Genomic DNA, 14,502 nt, shown 5'->3' on the forward strand with positions numbered 1-14,502 from the left:
CAACTTCAGGGTCTATTTTCTTGGGCTTCTTCAAACTATAGGTCAACGGGTCCTCGGTTGTCACCACATTCAAGTTGGTCGTTATGGGCTTCTCCCCTACTTCCACAGTCATCTTGTCGGTTAGCAAAGAGACTACTAAGCATTGTTCCTTCCCGTTACCCCCAGCATTGCGAAGGAGCTCAGTTGAGCTCGACAACGCTCCTTGCGGTCTATTTTTTCAGCTTGCCCGCAATTTGTCCTATTTGAATTTTGAGATTTCTAATGGATGTAGCTTGATTCTGAAGTACTGGTTCGTTTTTCTCAATGTATTGCTTCAACAAGCTCTCTAAGGATGAAGATTGCGATGGTTGTGAGCTGCTAGCTTGGCTACTGTCTCTTATACACATCTAGATGTGTATAAGAGACAGGGGTTATATGTATTGGCATAGGGATTGTCTCTCATGAAGTATACCGACTGCAGGTTTGTTGGGCATTCTTCCATCGGGTGAGCATCTCCGCAAATGACACAACTTGCAGTCGTTTGAGTAATTGTGCCGACCTGCCTTTTCTTCGCTCCCATATTATTAATTGCGATGTCTTGTATCAAACTCATCATCGCAGTCATTTGATTTTGCAGGGAGGCGATGGCCCCATTGTTTGCATCATTATCTTTAATTCTTAATCTCTGATTGCTTTCCCTCCAATCATCGTGATTTTTGGAAATGCAATCAAGTATACTCTTTACCTCCTCATATGTTTTGTCGAGCAGACCACCGGCGGCTGCCACATTGATAGCGGTCTACGGAGAGGGATTCAGTCCTCGGTAGAAAATTTCCATTTGCAGGCAGTCTGGTAAGCTATTATGTGGACAGTCTCTTACCAACCGCTTGAACTTCGCCCAGGCATCACTGAGCGATTCGTCATCTTCCTGTTCAAAATTTGTTATTAATTTCCTTCTCCTAGCATTCTCAATTGGTGGGAAATACTTCTTCATAAACTTTTCTACCACCTGTTCCCACGAAGTTATCTCTCCCGGTTCGAGAGAATATGCCCATTTTCTCATCTAATCACACAAAGAAAATGGAAACAAAGTTAGTCGAACTTCTTCGGTGGAGATATTCGAGAACACAAAAGTGTTGTAGATTTCTATGAAGCTCCAGAGGTGGGCGTGCAGGTCTTCGCCACGCCTTCCTCTAAACTGCCCAGCGGCCTGGATCATCTGCAATATTACCGGCTTCATTTCAAACCTCGATCCATTTAACATCGACCTCATGATTCCTGGAGAGAAATCATAGAGGTTAGGTGACGCAGAGTCCCGGATAGGTCTATTGTGATCATTCGCTAGAATGATGCGGTTGGCCATTATATTATTCGCGTTAGCGACCCTTGCGTCCGGTTGCTCTGCCATTCTTGGTCTTTTAATATTTTTATAAATGTCCTCTCAATCTCTGAATCGTAATTCGCTAGAGATTGAGAGTCTTCAAAGAAATCAGAAAAATTATCGTTAGCACACTATTTTGCCGAAGTCCCCGACAATGGCACCAAAAACTTAATGCTTGATTTTATAAAGTGAATTATGGACGATATGCGATGGTGAAATTACGTTGTGCACTCAAGTTTCCTCAGCAGAATCCAAGTGTAAATTCCACTGAGTTTTCTAGTAAGTCCAGGGACGAACTCAGGGAATTGTGAAAACAGGTTGCGTTGGTAGTTTTTAGGAAAACTTTGCAGTAACCATATAAATAAAGAGTTTTTGTTTTGTTGTTGATTGCATTAATGAAAATAAAAAAAAAATGCGGCATATTTGAGAAAAGTTAGTTGTGTGATAAATGCACTGAGTATGCGGATGAACGGGTTGAGAGGGTCTTTAGCTAGCGTTACTTGGGAATGTGTTGAACTATATGATCATGCTACAACCATGCACAGCAAGTCATTTTCTAATGCAAATTCGATGCTCCTAAGTCTAGGATGCATGCATTGAATGCAAAAGTGTCCATAGAGCTTATTTCTAAGTCTCTACTCTTGTCCTATACGATGATGCAAGATGCATAAAGGCAAGGTGACCGCACACAATCATATCCTATCTCTAAGATACATGTGATGTGTTAATAGCAAACAATGCTTATTCCTAAGCTCCTATCTCTTGATTATGTGTTCTAATCTGACTCTCCCGAGTTTAGACTCTAACCTGACCTTCTCAAGCCTAGATCCTGTCCTTAGACTACCCTATCGAGTATCTTTAATGGACGAATGAAGCATACATAATACAAGATAATCGCATAGAATGAAGATTCCCTAGTTGTGCTAGTTAAATGCTTCTCAACCCATTCAACTAATTTAACTACGCATGCGTAAATAATAGAGAGTGAACAGATATAGAGAAGTAGATTCCATTTTGATAAATGAGTGGAGTACAAAATAACAATGAAAGTTAAAGGTAGAGAGTCTGGTAGTAATTCCTTGCTAACCTAGGCTTTTACATTGTAAATCTCTATTCGGTTCCAAAGATGTTCCCGCTTCCACAGGCATCGGCACCCTCTCTATCCTTGAAGCTTCCAGCGCTCTCCCAAACTTATCGGAACGATCTATCGGCACAACCTCCTTTCTCGTGTCCGCCTTAAAATGAAAGAAATCTATGAACAAGGATGTGCGAACTGATTAACTGATCAACCGCTTTTCTGAAGGATGCCCTTGGTATTTATAGAGCATCCAGGGTGAAAGTGGCTTCTCTCTCATGATTGTACAGATGGGACGGCTTTAATTCTTGATTGATGCGCCGAATATTTGTCACTGAAAAGCTGAATGTACTTGTGATTGTTATCAGCTGTCAACTTAATTCGGATTCGACTGTCATCAGCTTTCTGTCCCATTGTGATTAATTATGCCTTTCACCCAGATGTGCCCACCAAGTTGCGTTGACCAAGTTGCGGCAATCCTTCTTTAGCAAATGTTTGTGAACACGATCACCGCAAAGCCTTGCGGTGATGCTGCGCTCGACCAATGATTTCCTATGATCGCAATTTTCGCCCTGCGTCATCACATATTCTCCATAAAAATACACAAATCAACTATTCTGATGCAATGAATGCATGCGACCGCAATATTATGAAATTGATGCATAATGGACGCAATTTAACATGTTTTATCAACGCAAGCCAACATTGTTTAAAAACTTAGCACTATAATAATGTGCATTTTTGCCCTTATCATTATCCTGCTGTGTTTTGTGTCAAACTGTTGTTATAATTGTGTGGCCAGGTTGGACGGTTCTTTTGGAGTGTTGGTAGATCGTTCGAGTGTGTGGGTTTCGTTGCTTTGGTGCTTGTATTGAATTTGCTCGTTGGGTCAAACTTAGGTAAGGGACTTACTAACGGTTGCCCTCGAACTTAAGCATGCATACCACTCGTTCTGTTTGGAATGAAATATCTTGATATGTCTGTATATGGATGAATTGTGAATGGCTATGAAGTCTTCGCATGCTTTATGATATTGGATGAATGCTTACGTTTGTATTATGTCTGTATGAGATAACAGTGACTGTTAGTGTTGCCATTGGACTATGCATACCGTATACCGTGATCCTTCAGGCTCACACCCTATGCTTATGTACGGTGTCCTTTTTGGACCACCACTTATGTTTATGTTTGTGACCACTGGGGTCACTACTTATGAAAGCGTGTCTTCGGATTCGCCCCTTATGTCTATGCCTACGCCTATGATGCCTTTGTGTACTTCTGTTCCAATGGAAAGACTAACAGATCACTGAGTGGGCCTAGTAATGGGTCGCTTACTGAGTATACTTTTATACCCATCCTTTTCTTTTCATGTTTTTCAGGTAAGGGTAAAGATAGACCGGCGCATGACAAGAGAGATCCGTGACCTGGCCATTTGGACGAATTACTGCTTTCGCCCTTAGGTTTCATGTACTAGAGTCCGGTTTAGAAGTCAGACATTTTAAAAATCTTATGAAAAAATTCTTGATTTATTTAATTATTGTTTATTTTAAAGTTGGGTTAGAAGTACCCCAAATAGTATTTTTCAGTTTTTCTCTTCTTTGTGTATTTGAGCATTATTTAATTAAATAAAAATCCTATCTCTTTTATTTAATTATTCTTTGAGAAAATGTATTGCCAAGTCTATGCATGCATAAAGTAGCGTCCTAGAAACACACTAGAAATTTGGGTCGTTACAGTTGGTATCAGAGCCTAAGTTTTAGGTTCTGTAGACTACCTTACATCGTGAGTCCAAGCTGTTCCTTATAGCCATAAATGGATCTCTCGTCATCATCAGGTGTGTCGTTTAAAGTTCTTTAGGAAAATATGTATGAAATCTTACCTATTGTGCAGTCGTTTAATGGTTTACCCTGCTAGCGTTTATTAAAGCGTTACGTGTGGTTATCAGATATGGCACCACGAATTAGAGGAATGGGCAGTCGAGGTAAGAAAGTAGTTAGGGAGCAGAACCCTTACATACAAGACTCTGAGGTGCAGAGCCAAGAAGCGCATGACTCGCCACTTTAAGACCCTACTGGGTCAACCTGACAGAGGGTTAGACTAAGAAGCGGGCCTCGAACTTCGATTGTGCCTCCGCCAGGACCGTCATCCTCAGAAATTCCAATAGAGTATACGGCCATGGCTGCGGCTATTGGGAATGTCGTCACACAGGCCGTAGTAGGACAGCTAAGGGATCTGGTGGCTGAGTAGATAGCTCAGCACGCACAATCGTAGCAGGCGCCATCCTCGTCGGTCACGTTACCACAAGTTCAGAATCAAGATAGAGCCACGAATCGGACTATGGCAGATCTTTCCTTGGAGGCCGGCTATCTACGAGACTTCAAGAAGTATGATTCCTCGATGTTTAACGGGTCCCTAAAAGACCCCACAAAGGCAGAGTTGTGGTTGTCCCCTGTGGAGAGGATTTTTCAGTACATAAGATGTCTAAAGGAGCAAAAGTTGCAGTGTGCCGCTTTTATTCTCATCGATAATGCCAAGCGCTGGTGGCACTCAGCTGAAAGAATGATAGAAGCCAGTAGGGGCCAAGCCACGTGGGACCAGTTCAAGGAGCGGTTTTACGAGAATTACTTCTCTGCTCACATGAGGTACAACAAGCAAGTTGAGTTCATGAATCTGAAGCAGAAGACCATGACAGTAAAGGAGTATGAGGAGGAGTTTGACAGGTTGTCTTGATTCGCCTTTGATCTGGTGCAAAAAGAGTGAAAAGATTTGTGCAAGAACTCCGGGACGGGGTGCGAGGTATTGTGCAAGCTCTGGAGTCTCCCACTTACGTCGTAGCTTTCCGAGCGACAACACGCGTGGGTTGTTTTTCAAGGATAGAGTTTCTGAAGTTCTTAATTGAGGAACCTGCCCCAGGCCAGAAGAGGAAAGCTAAGTAAAAAGTTTCGGGACCTCCACAGAAGGTTCATAGTACAAACAGGTCGTTAGGGCACACCTAACAACAAGCTACTGCTTCAGGAGGAGTTTGGAGGGAAAAACTGGTGTGCAAATCTTGTAAGAAACGTCATTGGGGACGCTATCTGATTGGCATGGGGACTTGTTTCAGATGTAAGAGGTCTATGCCAATACCCTAGTAGTGGCTCCAAAAGTGCAAGGGGTCAGCCCCCGGGTTCGCATTAGGGTAGTTCAAACCAACAGCAGCAGCAGGGTTAGGTCTATGCCACCAGTCGTTGGGAAGCTGAGCATTCGGGAACAGTAGTGATAGGTACGCTCCCAATCTTGGGGCACTATGCCTTGGCATTATTTGACTCTGGCTCATCTCACTCTTTCATTTCATCGTTGTTCGTAAAGCATGCTATGTTAGTTTTAGAACCCTTGGGTTATGTTTTATCAGTATCTACACCGTCAGGAGAAATCATAATAGTAAGTGAAAAGATAAAAGTGTGTCAGTTAGAAATAGCGAATCGTACCCTTGATGTAACTCTAATAGTATTATACATGCACGACTTTGATGTAATTCTGGGCATAGATTGGTTGGTTGCCAACCATGCTAGTATAGACTGTTCTTGTAAAAATGTGATTTTTAACCCCCCTAGGGAGGCTAGTTTTAAGTTCAAGGGGGCTGGGATGGTAGTTTTGCCCAAGGTGATTTCATCGGTAAAGACCAAGAGGTTGATTAACCAAGGTATCTGAATTATCTTAGCTAGCGTAGTTGACATAAGAGAAATCGAGATTGCTCTAATCTCTGAGCTAGTGTGAGAGATTATCTCGATGTGTTTCCAGAAGAAGTTCTAGGGTTGCCTCCACCAAGAGAGATTGATTTTGCGATCGAACTGGAGCCCAACACTATTCCATATCCAAAGCTCCATACAGAATGGCTCCGGCCGAATTGAAAGAACTAAAGGTCCAGTTGCAGGAACTGCTTGATAAAGGGTTCATACGACCTAGTGTTTCTCCATGGGGTGCACCAATGTTGTTCGTGAAGAAAAAAGATGGCTCGTTACGTTTATGCATAAACTACAGGGAGTTGAATAAGGTGACCATCAAGAACAAGTACCCGCTTCCTAGGATTGATGAGCCGTTTGACCAGCTATAGGGTGCTACTGTATTTTCTAAGATTGACCTATGGTCAGGTTACCATCAGCTGAGGATCAGGGACAGTGATATCCCAAAGACCGCATTCCAATCCAGATACGGGCATTACGAATTCATTGTAATGTCTTTTGATTTGACCAATGCTCCAGCGATATTCATGGATTTGATGAACATGGTGTCCAGGGATTTCCTGGACGCCTTTGTAATTGTTTTCATTGATGACATCTTAGTCTATTCCAAGACAGAGGCGGAACACGAGGAACATCTTCGGAAAGTCCTAGGAACACTAAGGGAAAACAAACTATATGCAAAGTTTTCTAAGTGCGAGTTCTGGCTACGAAAGGTGTCCTTTCATGGGCATGTGGTGTCGAAGGACGAGGTTTCAGTGGANGTGGTGTCGAAGGACGAGGTTTCAGTGGATCCAGCTAAGATTGAGGCTGTTACAAATTGGCCCCACTCTACAACAGTCAACGAGTGCATAGTTTCTTGAGGTTGGCTGGGTACTATTGTAAGTTTGTAGATAATTTCTCTAGTATGGCCATACCGTTGACTCAGCTAACCAGGAAGAGAGCTTTGTTTGTTTGGAGCAAAGCATGTGAGGATAGTTTTCAGGACCCCAAGCAAAGGTTGGTTTCATTACCGGTTCTCACGGGACCAGATGGCTCAGGGAATTTCGTGATCTACAGTGATGCTTCTAAGAAGGGTTTAGGTTGTGTGCTTATGCAACATGGAAGAGTGGTCCCCTATGCCTCCCATCAGTTAAAAAACCATGAGCGAAACTATTCTACTCACGACTTGGAACTGACGGCGGTGATGTTTGCCCTGAAGATCTAGAGGCACTACTTGTATGGGGAAAGGATCCAGGTTCATTGACCACAAGAGTCTGAAATACTTCTTCACCCAGAAAGAGTTAAATATGAAGCAGCACAGTTAACTCGAGTTAGTAAAGGATTACAACTGCGAGATCCTCTACCACCCAGGTAAGGCGAATGTGGTGGTTGATGCCCTCAGTCGGAAGACCACTCATTCGGCCACCTTAAACACTAAGCAGGTTCAGTTATGTAAGGATCTGGAGTGAGCAAAGATTGCAGTGGCAGTGGGGGACGCCACTTCGCAACTAGCTCAGTTGACAGTACAACCAACCTTAAGGCAGAGGATTATTGTTGCACAGCAGGGTGATCCAGACCTGGTTCAGAAATGTCATCAGTTAGGGTTAGGCTAAGCCAGTGAATTTTTTATTTCGGTAGACTAGGGCCTCTTGTATCAGGGACGGTTATGCGTACCTGCAGATGATGGCATGAAGGGAGAATTGTTGACAGAAGCTCACAACTCCCCATTCTCTATGCATCCAGGCAGTACTAAAATGTATCAAGATTTGAAGTGGTATTACTGGTGGCCCAATATGAAAAGGGAGATAACTGACTATGTTAGCAGATGTTTAGTCTGTCAACAGGTGAATACCCCAAGGCAGAAGATAATAGGCTTGCTACAACCATTGGATGTGCCAGAATGGAAGTGGGAGAGCGTGTCCATGGATTTCATTACGGGTTTGCCCAGGACAGCGATTGGCTTCTCAGTGATTTGGGTTGTGATAAACAGACTCACCAAGGTGGCGCATTTTATTCCAGGGAAGCCCACGTACACGTGAGTAAGTGGGCTCAGCTATATATGAAGGAGATAGTAAAATTGCATGGTGTGTCAGTGTCAATTGTGTCCGACAGGGACCCTCATTTCACCTCCAGTCTTTGGAAGAGCCTCCAGGTAGCCTTAAAGACGCGGTTAAACTTCAGTACAACCTTCTACCCCCAAACGGATGGGCAAACAGAATGTTTGAATCAGACGTTAGAGGACATGTTGCGCGCTTATGCGTTGAAGTTCTCAGGGAGTTAGGACTCCCATTTGCATTTGGCAGAGTTTTTTTATAATAATAGCTATCAAGCCATCATTAGCATGTCGTCATTTGAAGTTCTTTATGGTAATGGTTGCAGGTCTTCTGTTTTCTGGGGTGAGATTGGGGAGAAGAAACTGATGGGAACTGAGTTAGTGGAGTTGACGAATGAAGCCATACAAAAGATCAGGGCTCGAATGCTAGCAGCGTAGAGTAGATAGAAAAGTTACGCTGATGTTAGGCGTAAAGATCTTGAGTTCGAAGCTAGTGCCAAAGTGTTTCTGAAGGTGGAATCAATGAAGGGTGTCCTGAGATTCGGGAAGAAGGGTAAGTTGAGTCCGCGTTTTGTAGGGCCATTTGAAATCTTAGAGCGAGTCGGCCCTATGGCTTACTGTCTGGCTTTATCACCATCTCTCTCCACAGTCCATTATGTTTTTCATGTCTCCATGTTGAGGAAGTATTTAAAGGACCCATCTCATGTGGTGGACTTTGAGCCCTTGCAGCTGAATGAAAACTTAAGTTACGAAGAGAAGCCTACGCAAATTATGGCCAAGGAGGTGAAAGTTTTGCGCAACAGAGAGGTGCCACTAGTGAAGGTGCTATGGCAGAACCATCAGTTTGAGGAAGCAACTTAGGAGCGAGAGGACGAGATGAGAACACTGCATTCAGAGCTCTACCAGGACTAGAACTTTCGAGGACGAAAGTTTCTTAAGGAGGGAAGGTTGTAACGTCCCGAAATCTAGGTAAAATTTAAATTAATTCATGCAATTAATCATTTCTTTTATTTAAAGGCCAAAGTTTAGGATTTTAAATTTTTTTATTAGTGGTTTTAGTTTTTTAGGAAAAGAAGTTGGGGGTTATTATATTTATCTATTTATTTTATTTATATATATTTACATTTTTTTGTTTTACTTTTTCCTAAAAAGAAGTAGGGTTAAGGGTTTGGTTATTTTTAAATAGGAAGACATCAGGAAGCATGCAATAGAGAAAAAAGAAAGAAATCTTCTTCTTCTTCTCCTTCTTCCACCGACAGCGACTTCTCCAAGCTCTCTGCCGTTTTTTTCTTCTTCCAGCCACGAAGAGCCCGCCGCTAACCGTTTGCCATCGACCCGAGTTTGCATTCATCCAGCTCCGCCAACGCCACATCGTCATCCCCTTTCCGCTTCCATTCGAGCCACTGTGAAGCTCGACCACCAGCGACTCGCAGCTGCATCTCCCTATCGTTTGACGTACGTCGCGCGTTAGATCTCACCCCCCACCTCAATTCCGTGCGTTCCACCGCAAACCTCGGTCGCGCGCCTAACCACCCATCTGGGCAAGGTAGCGTTGCTCGACTCCACCTCCGCTTACTGCGTCTTGCCGAGTTCGCCAGTCGCTGGCCTAACCCAAGCATCATTCACCAGTTCTAACGCGGACAGTTCCGATTGTCACCGGATTGTGGTTGGTTCCGTCTGATTCTTCTATTTGGGGGTAAGTTTCGGGGTCTTTTGGTAGGCTCCTCGTCATGGGTTATTTTTTTAGGCCAAAGCTATTCTTACCTATGGAATTTTGTGGTTGGATTTAGGAACGGTGGTGGTGAAGGAAGTTTCCAAGCAGAGTGAAAGTTCGTTTTGGGGCAGTTCGGTATCCTTAAGTAAGTGGATACAGTGTCAATGCTTTTGTAGGTGGGTTATGCTATTGTGTTTTGTGTCAAACTATTGTTATAATTGTGTGGCCAGGTTGGACGATTCTTTTGGAGTGTTGGGAGATCGTTCGAGTGTGTGAGTTTTGTTGCTTTCGTGCTTGTATTGAATTTGCTCGTTGGGTCAAACTTAAGTAAGGGACTTACTAACGGCTTCCCTCGAACTTAAGCATGCATACCACTCGTTCTGTTTGGAATGAAATATCTTGATATGTCTGTATATGGATGGATGAATTGTGAATGGCTATGTAGTCTTCGCATGCTTTATGATGTTGGATGAATGCTTATGTCTGTATTATGTCTGTATGAGATAATAGTATATGAGATTACAGTGACTGTTAGTATTACCATTGGGCTATGCACACCGCATGTCGTGAGTCTTCGGGCCCACAACCTATGCTTATGTATGGTGTCCTTTTTGGACCACTACTTATGTTTATGTTTGTGACCTCTGGGGTCACTACTTATGAAAACGTGTCTTCAAGTTCGCCCCTTATGCCTATGCCTACGATGCTCTTGTACACTTCTGTCCCAATGGAAAGACTAATAGATCACTGAGTGGGCCCAGTAGTAAGTCGCTTACTGAGTATACTTTTATACCCATCCTTTTCTTTTCATGTTTTTCAGGTAAGGGTAAAGATAGACCGGCGCATGACAAGAGAGATCTGTGACCTGGCCATTTGGACGAATTACTGCTTTCGCCCTTAGGTTTCATGTACTAGAGTCCAGTTTAGAAGTCAGACATTTTAAAAATCTTATGAAAAATTCCTTGATTTTATTTATTGATTTATTTAATTCTTGTTTATTTTAAATTTGGGTTAGGAGTACCCGAACAGTATTTTTCAGATTTTCTCTTCTTTGCATATTTGAGCATTACTTAATTAAATAAAAATCCCATCTCTTTTATTTCATTATTCTTTGAGAAAATGTATTGCTAAGCCTATGTATGCATAAAGTATCGTCTTAGAAACACACTAGAAATTTGGGTCGTTACATGGTTGACCGGTCGCATGGAGACTCGTGGACCATGTCCACGATTACCATAATCTAGAGGAAACTATTTGTCCCATAATAAAAAAAAAATGTTATTATTTGGAAGGTAGACATACCTCGGCTAACTTGGTTGACCGATCTCAATAGTGAAGGAACTAAAATGAAGAAACCAAAAGGAAGGAGAAAGGAAGGACACGCGAACTAAAAGGATTTACGATTGAAGAAGGCTAATCTTCTTCCTAATTTTTAAAAAGTTATATACTGACTAATATTATAAACAAAATCGATGTGATTAAATGGTTTAACCATATTTAATGGCATTTCAATAAATAAGATTTGATCCAATAATATGTTATTATATATATATATATATATACACGATTTTTTAGCAACTGCAATATTTGAAAAAGATTTTTTGCAACAATTCTTTCAAATATTCCTCATCATTTTTATTGATTGTTATGGATCAATTTTTTTCTACACGTTGTTACATTTTTTTAATTTTATGATGCAGAATGTTAAACCAACATTTGTAATAAATAGGATACACGGATTGGATTGGCAACTTAAATGGCCTAACATAAGGTCTCCAACCTAATTCAATCTTAATCTAACAAAAATCGAAAAAGTTTAACACAATTCAAGGATAAAACTAATCTATCCCACCCTTATATTTTTGTTTGGGTAGTCTGAATTGTTCGAGTTATTTAAACAACTCTAATAATAAGCTAATGATATAATCATTGAATGATGCCGAATATATTTCTTGCAATATGATTTATAAAGTTTAAATAGTAAAAACATTCAAAATAAAAGAATATTCCAATAAGATATCTGAAAGTGTAAAGAAATACAAAATAAACAAAATATAATTAGTATCTAATTGTTGATATAGTAGCAATTACACACTAAGATATCTAAAGATTACGAATGTTGCTTAGTTGTCTTAAAAAATTTGATGCATCTCGTTGTTGTATTATCTTCATGTTTTCATAATTTTCCTCATTTTTCTTGCCAAGAGAAATTTATGGTTGGATGGATAATTGTGGCCCCATATCTGATGCAAAAGCAACTCTTTACCAAACAAATGGGCAGCCAGAAAGGTCACCATAATTCATTCTTCGTCCAACATGGAACTTATGTTTTTACCCATTTTTGTTAGGAAAAAAAGATAGATACTACACGAAGTCGATTAATAGGTCTACGTGTGACAAAGCAAATAGAGAATATTATGAGAATATATCATACCTCTACTTGGGTATAAAAAAATTCATACATGCCTACCACTCAATAAAACCTTTAAAATTAACTACTATTTAATTGAAATTAGTCAAAAGAAGCCAACCTGCCTTTTCAAGTACTTTCTATATTCGAGAAGCATCCAATTGAATCCCAACTAGGAAAATAAGGGAGTAAATGGATAGTACATATGACTAATACCTTTTAAATTTATTTATACATAAATAGATATCAATACCACTTAATTAAAAGGAGATAAAAGAATAAGCAAGTCATTATAAACAACATTAATAATTTTATTCACGATTAAGATGTTGAGTATAAAAGTTTTATACCTCAATGATGGTTCCCTTGATTATGATATTGGAAGTATACATATGACCATTTAGATCTTTCTTCACCCCATTAATCTCAAGATTGAAGTATAGATAAGGATGTTACATGTATTGCTTTTGTAAATAAGGGATGAACTGCTCATATTTAGAAGGCTTTCCTTGTAAGACTTGTCCCAATAAATGTGGTTAATTTGGTCGCAATTATCGTGCATTGTAAAGTAGAACAACAAAAAAAATTCTCCGACGATAAGTACAAATAGACGCTAAGTGTATCATCAATAAATTAATATATCATATAAAAATATCTACTTTTCCTTTTACTCGTTCTTATCACTTTAAACCTTTTATCTTCAGTAATAAGTTTGACCTAAAAAATGAAACAAGAACAATCATCAATCTACAGGAATATAAATAATGGAAGTACCACAAAACATCCCATCAAAAGGATAGGTTGGTAGAAATGTCGACACCGAGGAAGGTAGACGAGGAATATCGGCATCAGTTACAAAAGTTATTATGAGACATGAACCAAAAAATTGAGTAAGACGACATGTCCCTAAATAGGATTGGATACTATTTTTATTGATGTTGTGGGATTTTAGATAGATTCTTTTGAATATTATTTTTTATTTTATAATATATATGAGTTACACTTTTAGTCATTTGTTATATTAGGAATAACAATGGAACATAATTTTAAGATGTCATGATGAAGTATTGAGGAAAAAAATGGTGGTCCACTAGGGACATATATTTTCCTTTTTAATAAGGTAGCTTTGGTACTTTATTAGTAAAGATAAATAAAGAAAGGATGTTATAGTTTTTTCTACAATATATCTATATTATATTTAATAAATAAATGAATCATCTTTATTATTTTAGTCTATAATAATTAAATATAAACGACCAAAAGTAGATAGGAAGCTTCCTGCGGGTTGCACTTGAGCTTTTTCTTTTATAAAAGCAAATAAATACACTATAAATCAATATACTTTAAATTTTTAAAACTTTTGTCCCTAAGTAAAATCTTTGCCATAAATGAGGGAGAAGGTTTTTTAACCTGCCACTCTTAATGGAAATGTTAGTCAATATTTTAAATCTAGTGACAATTAGGAGTGTGTAGTTGATGCGTTTTTATAGATGCGAGGGAATGATTTTGTGCTTAGTCTTTTTAATCGTGGAAACGTATTGTTTTGTCTAATCAAATCCAAGTATAAGATTAGAGTTTTGGTGAGTCCATGGTCGAATTCAAGGATTTCTTTCTAAAGAGACGATGAAATGCTTGTTTTTTTTTTTTTTTTTTTAATCTTAATGCAACTTTGTATCAATAATGTGAATGATTGGTTCTATTCTACCACTATTACTAAAATGCGTGAAAAGGGATGCGATGAATACTACCGTTCAAGTGAAGCAAGATGTAGAGAGAAATGTAAGATTCCAATAAATGAAATAAAGTTGAGAAAAATATCTAACTAACTCTTCCTAAGCAATGCATATACCGTGCGTTCAAGCAACTTACTCATAATCACAAATTACACTTCTCAGTGCGTTCAGCCACAATATCATATTTTTAGGACGCATGTAATGGGTATTTAATGCAAAAGATGTATCTTTATGTCTAAAGGTATTTTTCTCCTTGTTTAATGAGATCGAAAATTCCTTGCTTTTTCAAACAATGGTTAGTTCTATTTAGAGCAATATGTCGATTTGATCGAAATAGTTTATGAAGCATGCATTAAACAAGTTGATTGTCGGTATATGATTTACTTAGTACATGTTAGTTTCATTTTACTCAACCCATTATGAAATTAATTGCTCATACTTGGTAAAAAGAAGATG

The 14,502-nt window shown here is 39.6% G+C and overlaps 1 non-coding gene across 1 annotated transcript; it reads left to right on the forward strand.

Moving 5' to 3' along the window:
• Positions 1 to 833: 833 nt before the first annotated feature.
• On the forward strand, positions 834 to 940 carry LOC120084339. The gene has a single exon (XR_005483699.1). It is a non-coding gene; the product is annotated as a small nucleolar RNA R71 (small nucleolar RNA).
• The last annotated feature ends 13,562 nt before the right edge of the window (positions 941 to 14,502 follow it).

This window comes from Benincasa hispida, chromosome 8 (genome assembly GCF_009727055.1).
Source record: "Benincasa hispida cultivar B227 chromosome 8, ASM972705v1, whole genome shotgun sequence".
NCBI classification, from domain to species: Eukaryota; Viridiplantae; Streptophyta; class Magnoliopsida; order Cucurbitales; family Cucurbitaceae; genus Benincasa; species Benincasa hispida.